This window comes from Loxodonta africana, unplaced genomic scaffold, assembly GCF_030014295.1.
Source record: "Loxodonta africana isolate mLoxAfr1 unplaced genomic scaffold, mLoxAfr1.hap2 scaffold_77, whole genome shotgun sequence".
Classification (NCBI taxonomy): Eukaryota; Metazoa; Chordata; class Mammalia; order Proboscidea; family Elephantidae; genus Loxodonta; species Loxodonta africana.
This window is the reverse complement of record NW_026975506.1, coordinates 404,920-423,910: the sequence shown is the minus strand read 5'-3', so window position 1 is coordinate 423,910 and position 18,991 is coordinate 404,920.

Sequence of the window (18,991 nt, the reverse complement as noted above, 5' to 3'; positions counted from 1 at the left end):
ATGGGTGGAAAAACATGGCTCCTGAGCACACGTTGAATGGGGCACCGGCCAAAGGCCAGGGCCAGGAGTGGACGTCGTGGAGCTGAATGGCGAGCCAGTGAAGGGCCCAAGGATTTCTCCTGTATGTGGCAAACAGGTCATCCGTGTCCCCACGTCCATAAACCATTGGACTGCCGGGGCCCAGGCTGCCAGGATTTCGGCCTTGCCTTCGGAGCCCGGCCACATACGCAGCCTTGCACCGGAGGCGGGGACATGTAGACAGGAAAAATTTGGAAAATGGCAGTGTCTCCTCGATTTCCCCGGCATCGGCCTATTTGAGCGGCATGCTTTGTTTCCTAGTAGGATAAGGCACTGACGGAGAAAGGCAGGATTATGTGTGCAGGAAAGGTGTGTGCTGAGAGGGTGACGACGTTGAGACCAGGTTGGGATCTTTAGTCCCAGGAAAGGCCCCTGGCAGGTGTGGGTGAATGTTCTCTGCCTATCCGAGTTGGCGGGGGGAGGTTTTCAGCAAACAAAGCAGCAGCGGGATTATTCGTCGCCGGAGAGGTTGCATCTGCCCACAAGCTCCACCTGGCCAGGGACCGCCCCTACTGTATTGCCCATGTCAATCAACAGAAGCTAAGATCTTCCAGAGAGACTACCTGCTATTGTCTACCCACGGGGAAGCGGTCCAGCCAGAAGCCTCCCCCGTTTCATCTCCAGGCTCTCTGTCAGGCCCCTCATACTTGTGATGTGTCTCAGGGGTAGAAGGAAGAGATTCCTCTGAATGAACACATCCAGAGAGGGGCCATAGATGCTGAGGAAGGGCACCTTGCCTACTGACATCCTAGCGTAAGTGGTAAAGAGGTACCTGCCTGCTGTCCCAGTGTGTCGAACGTGTCCACATCAGGGATTGGCTACTGTGAAGTTATTCCCTGGTGCCCTCGATTTTGTGGCCAAAGACACAAGGGCCTGTTGTGTGTCCATGGGTACCATGGAGGGCTCTGCAGAACTGGCCGGTTAGGCTGGACTTCTCCTATGGGCTCAGTGTTTGTGACCCGTCCCCGTCAGAAGTTCCGGCCAGCCTTCCGGTGGCTGTCTCCATGGTGATTGGGGAAGAAGCCTTAGGCCCCGCACTCAGCCTTCACCTGGCCTACGTGGCCTCTTTACCCTCATCTGGACCGCCGTGTGGATGAAAGAAAGGATGTCGGCCAGTGACCACGTGTCCTCATTTCCTTTGAAGGATTTCGCTCCTTGCCCGGGCAGAAGACAGCCAAGGTCAGCCTGAGCCTAAACACCTAGTGACCTGTGACACTGCAGCTAGTGATAGATGTAGATTTCCACGCTCAGGTATCCGCAGGTGGCGGATTGAGAGTGGTCGGAGGAGAAGTGTAACTAGAGATCACACACTCACGAGGGCACGGGTCAAAGGTCTCGGGAAATAGCTGAGGTCGTGGAGCCCTAGCGGAGCCAGTCTAGGGCACAGGCCTCCGTCCTGTACTTGGCAAATAGGTGGCACCATCTGCAGAGTATGCCGCCATCCGCAGACTCTGGACTGCTGGGGCCCTGGACGCCCGGATTTCGGCCTTGTCTTTGGAGAAGTGACGCGCATGCAGTGTGCCACCGGGGGCTGTGGCCCAGCAGAAGCAAAATCTTGAAAATGCGGGCTTCATTTGACTTTGCCTGTGTTCTCCTTTGGCTGAGTGCCATCCTGTGTTTCCTAGCAGGAGAAGCATTCCTGGAGAGAGGCGGATTCCATGTGTGCCGGCAAAGTGTGTGCTGAGAAGATGAGTCGCTGGAGACCAGGGTGGACTCTTCAGACCCAGGATAGGCCTCTGGCAGGTATGTGTCAATGTTTTCTGCCCATGGCACTCAGCCGGGTATTTGAATACAATGTTATCAGCGGAATTAGTAGTCTCCGGAGAGGCTGCCCCGTGTCAACAAGCTTCACCCGGCCAGGGTTCAGCCGTGATGTAGCTCCCCAATCAATCACTACTCCCTAGTCCTTCCAGATAGACTACCAGATCTTCTCTGCCCTTGGGCAACCAGTACAGCCAGAGGCCTTCCCCCTTTGCCCTTTCGTCTCTAGACACTCTGTCAGGCACTCCAAGCTGTGAAGTGCCTGGGGGGGAGAAGGAAGAGATTTCAGAGAATGAACACATACAGAGAGAGAGAGAGACAGAGAGAGAGGCAGGAGATGCTGAGTGGGGATGTCTTGCGTACTGATATCCTGAGGAAAGTGGGAAAATTGGCCCCTGGCCTGCTGTGCCAATGCCCTGAAGCAGTCCGCACCAGGGGCTCCCTTGTGCCTGCGTAGCCTTTCCCAGGGTGTGCTCAAATCCTGTGGCCACTAGGTGTCCTGGGTCACAATGGAGGGCCCTGTGTCATCTGCCTGGCGGGCTGGATCTCTGCCACTGGCTGAGCCTTGTCACCAGGCCCATGATAAGCTGCGCCTACTCTTCCGGTGGGGAGACTGTCTCCATGGTGATGGCAAAGAAGCCTTAGTCCCGCCCACCTGGCCTTCACTTCACCTACCCGGCCTGCTGACCCTCACTCAGACCTCTGTGTTGATCAAAATGAATGTCCGCCAGTGGCCAGGTGTCAGCATCTGGGATAAAGGATTCGGGACCTTGCCTGAGGCAGAAGGCAGCCTAGGTCTGCGGGTCCCTGGAAGTCTAGTGAGTTGTGACGCTGCTGCCAGTGACAAATGGTGACTCCCACACTCACATATCCCCTGGTGGCAGAATGATAGCGATGGGTGGAGAAACATGGCTCCTGAGCACACGCTGAATGGGGCACCGGCCAAAGGCCAGGGCCAGGAGTGGACGTCGTGGAGCTGAATGGCGAGCCAGTGAAGGGCCCAAGGATTTCTCCTGTATGTGGCAAACAGGTCATTCGTGTCCCCACGTCCATAAACCACTGGACTGCCGGGGCCCAGGCTGCCAGGATTTCGGCCTTGCCTTCGGAGCCCGGCCACATACGCAGCCTTGCACCGGAGGCGGGGACATGTAGACAGGAAAAATTTGGAAAATGGCAGTGTCTCCTCGATTTCCCCGGCATCGGCCTATTTGAGCGGCATGCTTTGTTTCCTAGTAGGATAAGGCACTGACGGAGAAAGGCAGGATTATGTGTGCAGGAAAGGTGTGTGCTGAGAGGGTGACGACGTTGAGACCAGGTTGGGATCTTTAGTCCCAGGAAAGGCCCCTGGCAGGTGTGGGTGAATGTTCTCTGCCCATCCGAGTTGGCGGGGGGAGGTTTTCAGCAAACAAAGCAGCAGCGGGATTATTCGTCGCCGGAGAGGTTGCATCTGCCCACAAGCTCCACCTGGCCAGGGACCGCCCCTACTGTATTGCCCATGTCAATCAACAGAAGCTAAGACCTTCCAGAGAGACTACCTGCTATTGTCTACCCACGGGGAAGCGGTCCAGCCAGAAGCCTCCCCCGTTTCATCTCCAGGCTCTCTGTCAGGCCCCTCATACTTGTGATGTGTCTCAGGGGTAGAAGGAAGAGATTCCTCTGAATGAACACATCCAGAGAGGGGCCATAGATGCTGAGGAAGGGCACCTTGCCTACTGACATCCTAGCGTAAGTGGTAAAGAGGTACCTGCCTGCTGTCCCAGTGTGTCGAACGTGTCCACATCAGGGATTGGCTACTGTGAAGTTATTCCCTGGTGCCCTCGATTTTGTGGCCAAAGACACAAGGGCCTGTTGTGTGTCCATGGGTACCATGGAGGGCTCTGCAGAACTGGCCGGTTAGGCTGGACTTCTCCTATGGGCTCAGTGTTTGTGACCCGTCCCCGTCAGAAGTTCCGGCCAGCCTTCCGGTGGCTGTCTCCATGGTGATTGGGGAAGAAGCCTTAGGCCCCGCACTCAGCCTTCACCTGGCCTACGTGGCCTCTTTACCCTCATCTGGACCGCCGTGTGGATGAAAGAAAGGATGTCGGCCAGTGACCACGTGTCCTCATTTCCTTTGAAGGATTTCGCTCCTTGCCCGGGGAGAAGACAGCCAAGGTCAGCCTGAGCCTAAACACCTAGTGACCTGTGACACTGCAGCTAGTGATAGATGTAGATTTCCACGCTCAGGTATCCGCAGGTGGCGGATTGAGAGTGGTCGGAGGAGAAGTGTAACTAGAGATCACACACTCACGAGGGCACGGGTCAAAGGTCTCGGAAAATAGCTGAGGTCGTGGAGCCCTAGCGGAGCCAGTCTAGGGCACAGGCCTCCGTCCTGTGCTTGGCAAATAGGTGGCACCATCTGCAGAGTATGCCGCCATCCGCAGACTCTGGACTGCTGGGGCCCTGGACGCCCGGATTTCGGCCTTGTCTTTGGAGAAGTGACGCGCATGCAGTGTGCCACCGGGGGCTGTGGCCCAGCAGAAGCAAAATCTTGAAAATGCGGGCTTCATTTGACTTTGCCTGTGTTCTCCTTTGGCTGAGTGCCATCCTGTGTTTCCTAGCAGGAGAAGCATTCCTGGAGAGAGGCGGATTCCATGTGTGCCGGCAAAGTGTGTGCTGAGATGATGAGTCGCTGGAGACCAGGGTGGACTCTTCAGACCCAGGATAGGCCTCTGGCAGGTATGTGTCAATGTTTTCTGCCCATGGCACTCAGCGGGGTATTTGAATACAATGTTATCAGCAGAATTAGTAGTCTCCGGAGAGGCTGCCCCGTGTCAACAAGCTTCACCCGGCCAGGGTTCACCCGTGATGTAGCTCCCCAATCAATCACTACTCCCTAGTCCTTCCAGATAGACTACCAGATCTTCTCTGCCCTTGGGCAACCAGTACAGCCAGAGGCCTTCCCCCTTTGCCCTTTCGTCTCTAGACACTCTGTCAGGCACTCCAAGCTGTGAAGTGCCTGGGGGGGAGAAGGAAGAGATTTCAGAGAATGAACACATACAGAGAGAGAGAGAGACAGAGAGAGAGGCAGGAGATGCTGAGTGGGGATGTCTTGCGTACTGATATCCTGAGGAAAGTGGGCAAATTGGCCCCTGGCCTGCTGTGCCAATGCCCTGAAGCAGTCCGCACCAGGGGCTCCCTTGTGCCTGCGTAGCCTTTCCCAGGGTGTGCTCAAATCCTGTGGCCACTAGGTGTCCTGGGTCACAATGGAGGGCCCTGTGTCATCTGCCTGGCGGGCTGGATCTCTGCCACTGGCTGAGCCTTGTCACCAGGCCCATGATAAGCTGCGCCTACTCTTCCGGTGGGGAGACTGTCTCCATGGTGATGGCAAAGAAGCCTTAGTCCCGCCCACCTGGCCTTCACTTCACCTACCCGGCCTGCTGACCCTCACTCAGACCTCTGTGTTGATCAAAATGAATGTCCGCCAGTGGCCAGGTGTCAACATCTGGGATAAAGGATTCGGGACCTTGCCTGAGGCAGAAGGCAGCCTAGGTCTGCGGGTCCCTGGAAGTCCAGTGAGTTGTGACGCTGCTGCCAGTGACAAATAGTGACTCCCACACTCACATATCCCCTGATGGCAGAATGATAGCGATGGGTGGAGAAACATGGCTCCTGAGCACACGTTGAATGGGGCACCGGCCAAAGGCCAGGGCCAGGAGTGGACGTCGTGGAGCTGAATGGCGAGCCAGTGAAGGGCCCAAGGATTTCTCCTGTATGTGGCAAACAGGTCATCCGTGTCCCCACGTCCATAAACCATTGGACTGCCGGGGCCCAGGCTGCCAGGATTTCGGCCTTGCCTTTGGAGCCCGGCCACATACGCAGCCTTGCACCGGGGGCGGGGACATGTAGACAGCAAAAATTTGGAAAATGGCAGTGTCTCCTCGATTTCCCCGGCATCGGCCTATTTGAGCGGCATGCTTTGTTTCCGAGTAGGATAAGGCACTGACGGAGAAAGGCAGGATTATGTGTGCAGGAAAGGTGTGTGCTGAGAGGGTGACGACGTTGAGACCAGGTTGGGATCTTTAGTCCCAGGAAAGGCCCCTGGCAGGTGTGGGTGAATGTTCTCTGCCCATCCGAGTTGGCGGGGGGGAGGTTTTCAGCAAACAAAGCAGCAGCGGGATTATTCGTCGCCGGAGAGGTTGCATCTGCCCACAAGCTCCACCTGGCCAGGGACCGCCCCTACTGTATTGCCCATGTCAATCAACAGAAGCTAAGACCTTCCAGAGAGACTACCTGCTATTGTCTACCCACGGGGAAGCGGTCCAGCCAGAAGCCTCCCCCGTTTCATCTCCAGGCTCTCTGTCAGGCCCCTCATACTTGTGATGTGTCTCAGGGGTAGAAGGAAGAGATTCCTCTGAATGAACACATCCAGAGAGGGGCCATAGATGCTGAGGAAGGGCACCTTGCCTACTGACATCCTAGCGTAAGTGGTAAAGAGGTACCTGCCTGCTGTCCCAGTGTGTCGAACGTGTCCACATCAGGGATTGGCTACTGTGAAGTTATTCCCTGGTGCCCTCGATTTTGTGGCCAAAGACACAAGGGCCTGTTGTGTGTCCATGGGTACCATGGAGGGCTCTGCGGAACTGGCCGGTTAGGCTGGACTTCTCCTATGGGCTCAGTGTTTGTGACCCGTCCCCGTCAGAAGTTCCGGCCAGCCTTCCGGTGGCTGTCTCCATGGTGATTGGGGAAGAAGCCTTAGGCCCCGCACTCAGCCTTCACCTGGCCTACGTGGCCTCTTTACCCTCATCTGGACCGCCGTGTGGATGAAAGAAAGGATGTCGGCCAGTGACCACGTGTCCTCATTTCCTTTGAAGGATTTCGCTCCTTGCCCGGGCAGAAGACAGCCAAGGTCAGCCTGAGCCTAAACACCTAGTGACCTGTGACACTGCAGCTAGTGATAGATGTAGATTTCCACGCTCAGGTATCCGCAGGTGGCGGATTGAGAGTGGTCGGAGGAGAAGTGTAACTAGAGATCACACACTCACGAGGGCACGGGTCAAAGGTCTCGGGAAATAGCTGAGGTCGTGGAGCCCTAGCGGAGCCAGTCTAGGGCACAGGCCTCCGTCCTGTACTTGGCAAATAGGTGGCACCATCTGCAGAGTATGCCGCCATCCGCAGACTCTGGACTACTGGGGCCCTGGACGCCCGGATTTCGGCCTTGTCTTTGGAGAAGTGACGCGCATGCAGTGTGCCACCGGGGGCTGTGGCCCAGCAGAAGCAAAATCTTGAAAATGCGGGCTTCATTTGACTTTGCCTGTGTTCTCCTTTGGCTGAGTGCCATCCTGTGTTTCCTAGCAGGAGAAGCATTCCTGGAGAGAGGCGGATTCCATGTGTGCCGGCAAAGTGTGTGCTGAGATGATGAGTCGCTGGAGACCAGGGTGGACTCTTCAGACCCAGGATAGGCCTCTGGCAGGTATGTGTCAATGTTTTCTGCCCATGGCACTCAGCCGGGTATTTGAATACAATGTTATCAGCGGAATTAGTAGTCTCCGGAGAGGCTGCCCCGTGTCAACAAGCTTCACCCGGCCAGGGTTCACCCGTGATGTAGCTCCCCAATCAATCACTACTCCCTAGTCCTTCCAGATAGACTACCAGATCTTCTCTGCCCTTGGGCAACCAGTACAGCCAGAGGCCTTCCCCCATTGCCCTTTCGTCTCTAGACACTCTGTCAGGCACTCCAAGCTGTGAAGTGCCTGGGGGGGAGAAGGAAGAGATTTCAGAGAATGAACACATACAGAGAGAGAGAGAGACAGAGAGAGAGGCAGGAGATGCTGAGTGGGGATGTCTTGCGTACTGATATCCTGAGGAAAGTGGGCAAATTGGACCCTGGCCTGCTGTGCCAATGCCCTGAAGCAGTCCGCACCAGGGGCTCCCTTGTGCCTGCGTAGCCTTTCCCAGGGTGTGCTCAAATCCTGTGGCCACTAGGTGTCCTGGGTCACAATGGAGGGCCCTGTGTCATCTGCCTGGCGGGCTGGATCTCTGCCATTGGCTGAGTCTTGTCACCAGGCCCATGATAAGCTGCGCCTACTCTTCCGGTGGGGAGACTGTCTCCATGGTGATGGCAAAGAAGCCTTAGTCCCGCCCACCTGGCCTTCACTTCACCTACCCGGCCTGCTGACCCTCACTCAGACGTCTGTGTTGATCAAAATGAATGTCCGCCAGTGGCCAGGTGTCAGCATCTGGGATAAAGGATTCGGGACCTTGCCTGAGGCAGAAGGCAGCCTAGGTCTGCGGGTCCCTGGAAGTCTAGTGAGTTGTGACGCTGCTGCCAGTGACAAATGGTGACTCCCACACTCACATATCCCCTGGTGGCAGAATGATAGCGATGGGTGGAGAAACATGGCTCCTGAGCACACGTTGAATGGGGCACCGGCCAAAGGCCAGGGCCAGGAGTGGACGTCGTGGAGCTGAATGGCGAGCCAGTGAAGGGCCCAAGGATTTCTCCTGTATGTGGCAAACAGGTCATCCGTGTCCACACGTCCATAAACCATTGGACTGCCGGGGCCCAGGCTGCCAGGATTTCGGCCTTGCCTTCGGAGCCCGGCCACATACGCGGCCTTGCACCGGGGGCGGGGACATGTAGACAGGAAAAATTTGGAAAATGGCAGTGTCTCCTCAATTTCCCCGGCATCGGCCTATTTGAGCGGCATGCTTTGTTTCCTAGTAGGTTAAGGCACTGACGGAGAAAGGCAGGATTATGTGTGCAGGAAAAGTGTGTGCTGAGAGGGTGACGACGTTGAGACCAGGTTGGGATCTTTAGTCCCAGGAAAGGCCCCTGGCAGGTGTGGGTGAATGTTCTCTGCCCATCCGAGTTGGCGGGGGGGAGGTTTTCAGCAAACAAAGCAGCAACGGGATTATTCGTCGCCGGAGAGGTTGCATCTGCCCACAAGCTCCACCTGGCCAGGGACCACCCCTACTGTATTGCACATGTCAATCAACAGAAGCTAAGACCTTCCAGAGAGACTACCTGCTATTGTCTACCCACGGGGAAGCGGTCCAGCCAGAAGCCTCCCCCGTTTCATCTCCAGGCTCTCTGTCAGGCCCCTCATACTTGTGATGTGTCTCAGGGGTAGAAGGAAGAGATTCCTCTGAATGAACACATCCAGAGAGGGGCCATAGATGCTGAGGAAGGGCACCTTGCCTACTGACATCCTAGCGTAAGTGGTAAAGAGGTACCTGCCTGCTGTCCCAGTGTGTCGAACGTGTCCGCATCAGGGATTGGCTACTGTGAAGTTATTCCCTGGTGCCCTCGATTTTGTGGCCAAAGACACAAGGGCCTGTTGTGTGTCCATGGGTACCATGGAGGGCTCTGCAGAACTGGCCGGTTAGGCTGGACTTCTCCTATGGGCTCAGTGTTTGTGACCCGTCCCCGTCAGAAGTTCCGGCCAGCCTTCCGGTGGCTGTCTCCATGGTGATTGGGGAAGAAGCCTTAGGCCCCGCACTCAGCCTTCACCTGGCCTACGTGGCCTCTTTACCCTCATCTGGACCGCCGTGTGGATGAAAGAAAGGATGTCGGCCAGTGACCACGTGTCCTCATTTCCTTTGAAGGATTTCGCTCCTTGCCCGGGCAGAAGACAGCCAAGGTCAGCCTGAGCCTAAACACCTAGTGACCTGTGACACTGCAGCTAGTGATAGATGTAGATTTCCACGCTCAGGTATCCGCAGGTGGCGGATTGAGAGTGGTCGGAGGAGAAGTGTAACTAGAGATCACACACTCACGAGGGCACGGGTCAAAGGTCTCGGAAAATAGCTGAGGTCGTGGAGCCCTAGCGGAGCCAGTCTAGGGCACAGGCCTCCGTCATGTGCTTGGCAAATAGGTGGCACCATCTGCAGAGTATGCCGCCATCCGCAGACTCTGGACTGCTGGGGCCCTGGACGCCCGGATTTCGGCCTTGTCTTTGGAGAAGTGACGCGCATGCAGTGTGCCACCGGGGGCTGTGGCCCAGCAGAAGCAAAATCTTGAAAATGCGGGCTTCATTTGACTTTGCCTGTGTTCTCCTTTGGCTGAGTGCCATCCTGTGTTTCCTAGCAGGAGAAGCATTCCTGGAGAGAGGCGGATTCCATGTGTGCCGGCAAAGTGTGTGCTGAGATGATGAGTCGCTGGAGACCAGGGTGGACTCTTCAGACCCAGGATAGGCCTCTGGCAGGTATGTGTCAATGTTTTCTGCCCATGGCACTCAGCGGGGTATTTGAATACAATGTTATCAGCAGAATTAGTAGTCTCCGGAGAGGCTGCCCCGTGTCAACAAGCTTCACCCGGCCAGGGTTCACCCGTGATGTAGCTCCCCAATCAATCACTACTCCCTAGTCCTTCCAGATAGACTACCAGATCTTCTCTGCCCTTGGGCAACCAGTACAGCCAGAGGCCTTCCCCCTTTGCCCTTTCGTCTCTAGACACTCTGTCAGGCACTCCAAGCTGTGAAGTGCCTGGGGGGGAGAAGGAAGAGATTTCAGAGAATGAACACATACAGAGAGAGAGAGAGACAGAGAGAGAGGCAGGAGATGCTGAGTGGGGATGTCTTGCGTACTGATATCCTGAGGAAAGTGGGCAAATTGGCCCCTGGCCTGCTGTGCCAATGCCCTGAAGCAGTCCGCACCAGGGGCTCCCTTGTGCCTGCGTAGCCTTTCCCAGGGTGTGCTCAAATCCTGTGGCCACTAGGTGTCCTGGGTCACAATGGAGGGCCCTGTGTCATCTGCCTGGCGGGCTGGATCTCTGCCACTGGCTGAGCTTTGTCACCAGGCCCATCATAAGCTGCGCCTACTCTTCCGGTGGGGAGACTGTCTCCATGGTGATGGCAAAGAAGCCTTAGTCCCGCCCACCTGGCCTTCACTTCACCTACCCGGCCTGCTGACCCTCACTCAGACGTCTGTGTTGATCAAAATGAATGTCCGCCAGTGGCCAGGTGTCAGCATCTGGGATAAAGGATTCGGGACCTTGCCTGAGGCAGAAGGCAGCCTAGGTCTGCGGGTCCCTGGAAGTCTAGTGAGTTGTGACGCTGCTGCCAGTGACAAATGGTGACTCCCACACTCACATATCCCCTGGTGGCAGAATGATAGCGATGGGTGGAGAAACATGGCTCCTGAGCACACGCTGAATGGGGCACCGGCCAAAGGCCAGGGCCAGGAGTGGACGTCGTGGAGCTGAATGGCGAGCCAGTGAAGGGCCCAAGGATTTCTCCTGTATGTGGCAAACAGGTCATCCGTGTCCACACGTCCATAAACCATTGGACTGCCGGGGCCCAGGCTGCCAGGATTTCGGCCTTGCCTTCGGAGCCCGGCCACATACGCAGCCTTGCACCGGAGGCGGGGACATGTAGACAGGAAAAATTTGGAAAATGGCAGTGTCTCCTCGATTTCCCCGGCATCGGCCTTTTTGAGCGGCATGCTTTGTTTCTGAGTAGGATAAGGCACTGACGGAGAAAGGCAGGATTATGTGTGCAGGAAAGGTGTGTGCTGAGAGGGTGACGACGTTGAGACCAGGTTGGGATCTTTAGTCCCAGGAAAGGCCCCTGGCAGGTGTGGGTGAATGTTCTCTGCCCATCCGAGTTGGCGGGGGGAGGTTTTCAGCAAACAAAGCAGCAGCGGGATTATTCGTCGCCGGAGAGGTTGCATCTGCCCACAAGCTCCACCTGGCCAGGGACCGCCCCTACTGTATTGCCCATGTCAATCAACAGAAGCTAAGACCTTCCAGAGAGACTACCTGCTATTGTCTACCCACGGGGAAGCGGTCCAGCCAGAAGCCTCCCCCGTTTCATCTCCAGGCTCTCTGTCAGGCCTCTCATACTTGTGATGTGTCTCAGGGGTAGAAGGAAGAGATTCCTCTGAATGAACACATCCAGAGAGGGGCCATAGATGCTGAGGAAGGGCACCTTGCCTACTGACATCCTAGCGTAAGTGGTAAAGAGGTACCTGCCTGCTGTCCCAGTGTGTCGAACGTGTCCACATCAGGGATTGGCTACTGTGAAGTTATTCCCTGGTGCCCTCGATTTTGTGGCCAAAGACACAAGGGCCTGTTGTGTGTCCATGGGTACCATGGAGGGCTCTGCGGAACTGGCCGGTTAGGCTGGACTTCTCCTATTGGCTCAGTGTTTGTGACCCGTCCCCGTCAGAAGTTCCGGCCAGCCTTCCGGTGGCTGTCTCCATGGTGATTGGGGAAGAAGCCTTAGGCCCCGCACTCAGCCTTCACCTGGCCTACGTGGCCTCTTTACCCTCATCTGGACCGCCGTGTGGATGAAAGAAAGGATGTCGGCCAGTGACCACGTGTCCTCATTTCCTTTGAAGGATTTCGCTCCTTGCCCGGGCAGAAGACAGCCAATGTCAGCCTGAGCCTAAACACCTAGTGACCTGTGACACTGCAGCTAGTGATAGATGTAGATTTCCACGCTCAGGTATCCGCAGGTGGCGGATTGAGAGTGGTCGGAGGAGAAGTGTAACTAGAGATCACACACTCACGAGGGCACGGGTCAAAGGTCTCGGAAAATAGCTGAGGTCGTGGAGCCCTAGCGGAGCCAGTCTAGGGCACAGGCCTCCGTCCTGTGCTTGGCAAATAGGTGGCACCATCTGCAGAGTATGCCGCCATCCACAGACTCTGGACTGCTGGGGCCCTGGACGCCCGGATTTCGGCCTTGTCTTTGGAGAAGTGACGCGCATGCAGTGTGCCACCGGGGGCTGTGGCCCAGCAGAAGCAAAATCTTGAAAATGCGGGCTTCATTTGACTTTGCCTGTGTTCTCCTTTGGCTGAGTGCCATCCTGTGTTTCCTAGCAGGAGAAGCATTCCTGGAGAGAGGCGGATTCCATGTGTGCCGGCAAAGTGTGTGCTGAGATGATGAGTCGCTGGAGACCAGGGTGGACTCTTCAGACCCAGGATAGGCCTCTGGCAGGTATGTGTCAATGTTTTCTGCCCATGGCACTCAGCCGGGTATTTGAATACAATGTTATCAGCGGAATTAGTAGTCTCCGGAGAGGCTGCCCCGTGTCAACAAGCTTCACCCGGCCAGGGTTCAGCCGTGATGTAGCTCCCCAATCAATCACTACTCCCTAGTCCTTCCAGATAGACTACCAGATCTTCTCTGCCCTTGGGCAACCAGTACAGCCAGAGGCCTTCCCCCATTGCCCTTTCGTCTCTGGACACTCTGTCAGGCACTCCAAGCTGTGAAGTGCCTGGGGGGGAGAAGGAAGAGATTTCAGAGAATGAACACATACAGAGAGAGAGAGAGACAGAGAGAGAGGCAGGAGATGCTGAGTGGGGATGTCTTGCGTACTGATATCCTGAGGAAAGTGGGCAAATTGGACCCTGGCCTGCTGTGCCAATGCCCTGAAGCAGTCCGCACCAGGGGCTCCCTTGTGCCTGCGTAGCCTTTCCCAGGGTGTGCTCAAATCCTGTGGCCACTAGGTGTCCTGGGTCACAATGGAGGGCCCTGTGTCATCTGCCTGGCGGGCTGGATCTCTGCCATTGGCTGAGTCTTGTCACCAGGCCCATGATAAGCTGCGCCTACTCTTCCGGTGGGGAGACTGTCTCCATGGTGATGGCAAAGAAGCCTTAGTCCCGCCCACCTGGCCTTCACTTCACCTACCCGGCCTGCTGACCCTCACTCAGACGTCTGTGTTGATCAAAATGAATGTCCGCCAGTGGCCAGGTGTCAGCATCTGGGATAAAGGATTCGGGACCTTGCCTGAGGCAGAAGGCAGCCTAGGTCTGCGGGTCCCTGGAAGTCTAGTGAGTTGTGACGCTGCTGCCAGTGACAAATGGTGACTCCCACACTCACATATCCCCTGGTGGCAGAATGATAGCGATGGGTGGAGAAACATGGCTCATGAGCACACGTTGAATGGGGCACCGGCCAAAGGCCAGGGCCAGGAGTGGACGTCGTGGAGCTGAATGGCGAGCCAGTGAAGGGCCCAAGGATTTCTCCTGTATGTGGCAAACAGGTCATCCGTGTCCCCACGTCCATAAACCATTGGACTGCCGGGGCCCAGGCTGCCAGGATTTCGGCCTTGCCTTCGGAGCCCGGCCACATACGCAGCCTTGCACCGGAGGCGGGGACACGTAGACAGCAAAAATTTGGAAAATGGCAGTGTCTCCTCGATTTCCCCGGCATCGGCCTATTTGAGCGGCATGCTTTGTTTCCTAGTAGGATAAGGCACTGACGGAGAAAAGCAGGATTATGTGTGCAGGAAAGGTGTGTGCTGAGAGGGTGACGACGTTGAGACCAGGTTGGGATCTTTAGTCCCAGGAAAGGCCCCTGGCAGGTGTGGGTGAATGTTCTCTGCCCATCTGAGTTGGCGGGGGGAGGTTTTCAGCAAACAAAGCAGCAGCGGGATTATTCGTCGCCGGAGAGGTTGCATCTGCCCACAAGCTCCACCTGGCCAGGGACCGCCCCTACTGTATTGCCCATGTCAATCAACAGAAGCTAAGACCTTCCAGAGAGACTACCTGCTATTGTCTACCCACGGGGAAGCGGTCCAGCCAGAAGCCTCCCCCGTTTCATCTCCAGGCTCTCTGTCAGGCCCCTCATACTTGTGATGTGTCTCAGGGGTAGAAGGAAGAGATTCCTCTGAATGAACACTTCCAGAGAGGGGCCATAGATGCTGAGGAAGGGCACCTTGCCTACTGACATCCTAGCGTAAGTGGTAAAGAGGTACCTGCCTGCTGTCCCAGTGTGTCGAACGTGTCCACATCAGGGATTGGCTACTGTGAAGTTATTCCCTGGTGCCCTCGATTTTGTGGCCAAAGACACAAGGGCCTGTTGTGTGTCCATGGGTACCATGGAGGGCTCTGCAGAACTGGCCGGTTAGGCTGGACTTCTCCTATTGGCTCAGTGTTTGTGACCCGTCCCCGTCAGAAGTTCCGGCCAGCCTTCCGGTGGCTGTCTCCATGGTGATTGGGGAAGAAGCCTTAGGCCCCGCACTCAGCCTTCACCTGGCCTACGTGGCCTCTTTACCCTCATCTGGACCGCCGTGTGGATGAAAGAAAGGATGTCGGCCAGTGACCACGTGTCCTCATTTCCTTTGAAGGATTTCGCTCCTTGCCCGGGCAGAAGACAGCCAAGGTCAGCCTGAGCCTAAACACCTAGTGACCTGTGACACTGCAGCTAGTGATAGATGTAGATTTCCACGCTCAGGTATCCGCAGGTGGCGGATTGAGAGTGGTCGGAGGAGAAGTGTAACTAGAGATCACACACTCACGAGGGCACGGGTCAAAGGTCTCGGGAAATAGCTGAGGTCGTGGAGCCCTAGCGGAGCCAGTCTAGGGCACAGGCCTCCGTCCTGTACTTGGCAAATAGGTGGCACCATCTGCAGAGTATGCCGCCATCCGCAGACTCTGGACTACTGGGGCCCTGGACGCCCGGATTTCGGCCTTGTCTTTGGAGAAGTGACGCGCATGCAGTGTGCCACCGGGGGCTGTGGCCCAGCAGAAGCAAAATCTTGAAAATGCGGGCTTCATTTGACTTTGCCTGTGTTCTCCTTTGGCTGAGTGCCATCCTGTGTTTCCTAGCAGGAGAAGCATTCCTGGAGAGAGGCGGATTCCATGTGTGCCGGCAAAGTGTGTGCTGAGATGATGAGTCGCTGGAGACCAGGGTGGACTCTTCAGACCCAGGATAGGCCTCTGGCAGGTATGTGTCAATGTTTTCTGCCCATGGCACTCAGCCGGGTATTTGAATACAATGTTATCAGCGGAATTAGTAGTCTCCGGAGAGGCTGCCCCGTGTCAACAAGCTTCACCCGGCCAGGGTTCACCCGTGATGTAGCTCCCCAATCAATCACTACTCCCTAGTCCTTCCAGATAGACTACCAGATCTTCTCTGCCCTTGGGCAACCAGTACAGCCAGAGGCCTTCCCCCATTGCCCTTTCGTCTCTAGACACTCTGTCAGGCACTCCAAGCTGTGAAGTGCCTGGGGGGGAGAAGGAAGAGATTTCAGAGAATGAACACATACAGAGAGAGAGAGAGACAGAGAGAGAGGCAGGAGATGCTGAGTGGGGATGTCTTGCGTACTGATATCCTGAGGAAAGTGGGCAAATTGGACCCTGGCCTGCTGTGCCAATGCCCTGAAGCAGTCCGCACCAGGGGCTCCCTTGTGCCTGCGTAGCCTTTCCCAGGGTGTGCTCAAATCCTGTGGCCACTAGGTGTCCTGGGTCACAATGGAGGGCCCTGTGTCATCTGCCTGGCGGGCTGGATCTCTGCCATTGGCTGAGTCTTGTCACCAGGCCCATGATAAGCTGCGCCTACTCTTCCGGTGGGGAGACTGTCTCCATGGTGATGGCAAAGAAGCCTTAGTCCCGCCCACCTGGCCTTCACTTCACCTACCCGGCCTGCTGACCCTCACTCAGACGTCTGTGTTGATCAAAATGAATGTCCGCCAGTGGCCAGGTGTCAGCATCTGGGATAAAGGATTCGGGACCTTGCCTGAGGCAGAAGGCAGCCTAGGTCTGCGGGTCCCTGGAAGTCTAGTGAGTTGTGACGCTGCTGCCAGTGACAAATGGTGACTCCCACACTCACATATCCCCTGGTGGCAGAATGATAGCGATGGGTGGAGAAACATGGCTCCTGAGCACACGTTGAATGGGGCACCGGCCAAAGGCCAGGGCCAGGAGTGGACGTCGTGGAGCTGAATGGCGAGCCAGTGAAGGGCCCAAGGATTTCTCCTGTATGTGGCAAACAGGTCATCCGTGTCCACACGTCCATAAACCATTGGACTGCCGGGGCCCAGGCTGCCAGGATTTCGGCCTTGCCTTCGGAGCCCGGCCACATACGCGGCCTTGCACCGGGGGCGGGGACATGTAGACAGGAAAAATTTGGAAAATGGCAGTGTCTCCTCGATTTCCCCGGCATCGGCCTATTTGAGCGGCATGCTTTGTTTCCTAGTAGGTTAAGGCACTGACGGAGAAAGGCAGGATTATGTGTGCAGGAAAAGTGTGTGCTGAGAGGGTGACGACGTTGAGACCAGGTTGGGATCTTTAGTCCCAGGAAAGGCCCCTGGCAGGTGTGGGTGAATGTTCTCTGCCCATCCGAGTTGGCGGGGGGGAGGTTTTCAGCAAACAAAGCAGCAGCGGGATTATTCGTCGCCGGAGAGGTTGCATCTGCCCACAAGCTCCACCTGGCCAGGGACCACCCCTACTGTATTGCCCATGTCAATCAACAGAAGCTAAGACCTTCCAGAGAGACTACCTGCTATTGTCTACCCACAGGGAAGCGGTCCAGCCAGAAGCCTCCCCCGTTTCATCTCCAGGCTCTCTGTCAGGCCCCTCATACTTGTGATGTGTCTCAGGGGTAGAAGGAAGAGATTCCTCTGAATGAACACATCCAGAGAGGGGCCATAGATGCTGAGGAAGGGCACCTTGCCTACTGACATCCTAGCGTAAGTGGTAAAGAGGTACCTGCCTGCTGTCCCAGTGTGTCGAACGTGTCCGCATCAGGGATTGGCTACTGTGAAGTTATTCCCTGGTGCCCTCGATTTTGTGGCCAAAGACACAAGGGCCTGTTGTGTGTCCATGGGTACCATGGAGGGCTCTGCAGAACTGGCCGGTTAGGCTGGACTTCTCCTATGGTCTCAGTGTTTGTGACCCGTCCCCGTCAGAAGTTCCGGCCAGCCTTCCGGTGGCTGTCTCCATGGTGATTGGGGAAGAAGCCTTAGGCCCCGCACTCAGCCTTCACCTGGCCTACGTGGCCTCTTTACCCTCATCTGGACCGCCGTGTGGATGAAAGAAAGGATGTCGGCCAGTGACCACGTGTCCTCATTTCCTTTGAAGGATTTCGCTCCTTGCCCGGGCAGAAGACAGCCAAGGTCAGCCTGAGCCTAAACACCTAGTGACCTGTGACACTGCAGCTAGTGATAGATGTAGATTTCCACGCTCAGGTATCCGCAGGTGGCGGATTGAGAGTGGTCGGAGGAGAAGTGTAACTAGAGATCACACACTCACGAGGGCACGGGTCAAAGGTCTCGGGAAATAGCTGAGGTCGTGGAGCCCTAGCGGAGCCAGTCTAGGGCACAGGCCTCCGTCCTGTACTTGGCAAATAGGTGGCACCATCTGCAGAGTATGCCGCCATCCGCAGACTCTGGACTGCTGGGGCCCTGGACGCCCGGATTTCGGCCTTGTCTTTGGAGAAGTGACGCGCATGCAGTGTGCCACCGGGGGCTGTGGCCCAGCAGAAGCAAAATCTTGAAAATGCGGGCTTCATTTGACTTTGCCTGTGTTCTCCTTTGGCTGAGTGCCATCCTGTGTTTCCTAGCACGAGAAGCATTCCTGGAGAGAGGTGGATTCCATGTGTGCCGGCAAAGTGTGTGCTGAGATGATGAGTCGCTGGAGACCAGGGTGGACTCTTCAGACCCAGGATAGGCCTCTGGCAGGTATGTGTCAATGTTTTCTGCCCATGGCACTCAGCCGGGTATTTGAATACAATGTTATCAGCGGAATTAGTAGTCTCCGGAGAGGCTGCCCCGTGTCAACAAGCTTCACCCGGCCAGGGTTCAGCCGTGATGTAGCTCCCCAATCAATCACTACTCCCTAGTCCTTCCAGATAGACTACCAGATCTTCTCTGCCCTTGGGCAACCAGTACAGCCAGAGGCCTTCCCCCTTTGCCCTTTCGTCTCTAGACACTCTGTCAGGCACTCCAAGCTGTGAAGTGCCTGGGGGGGAGAAGGAAGAGATTTCAGAGAATGAACACATACAGAGAGAGAGAGAGACAGAGAGAGAGGCAGGAGATGCTGAGTGCGGATGTCTTGCGTACTGATATCCTGAGGAAAGTGGGCAAATTGGCCCCTGGCCTGCTGTGCCAATGCCCTGAAGCAGTCCGCACCAGGGGCTCCCTTGTGCCTGCGTAGCCTTTCCCAGGGTGTGCTCAAATCCTGTGGCCACTAGGTGTCCTGGGTCACAATGGAGGGCCCTGTGTCATCTGCCTAGCAGGCTGGATCTCTGCCACTGGCTGAGCCTTGTCACCAGGCCCATGATAAGCTGCGCCTACTCTTCCGGTGGGGAGACTGTCTCCATGGTGATGGCAAAGAAGCCTTAGTCCCGCCCACCTGGCCGTCTCTTCACCTACCCGGCCTGCTGACCCTCACTCAGACCTCTGTGTTGATCAAAATGAATGTCCGCCAGTGGCCAGGTGTCAACATCTG